This window comes from Macrobrachium nipponense, chromosome 5, assembly GCF_015104395.2.
Source record: "Macrobrachium nipponense isolate FS-2020 chromosome 5, ASM1510439v2, whole genome shotgun sequence".
NCBI lineage: Eukaryota > Metazoa > Arthropoda > Malacostraca > Decapoda > Palaemonidae > Macrobrachium > Macrobrachium nipponense.
Window position 1 is genome coordinate 10,041,091 of NC_061107.1, and position 287 is coordinate 10,041,377.

Consider the following 287-nt stretch of genomic DNA (forward strand, 5'->3'; position numbering starts at 1 on the left):
ATATTTAAAGACTTGTATGTTAAAATATGTGCAAATGTTTGTGTGAACTTATTATGCCAAACAAAGATTGGCAACAACGTATTCTTAGTATACTTAGATATTGTAGGTGAAAAATTAATATACACTAAATCTCTCCCTGTAAGAAACATTAATTTCTTTTTGTCAAATACTCTTACAGAATACTCGAGATTAAGATTTTCTGAACTGAGAGAACAGGAATTATCGACGGAAGTGAAGAATCCTGGTCGTTGAAAATTGCTGTTGATTAACAACAACAAAAATAATTT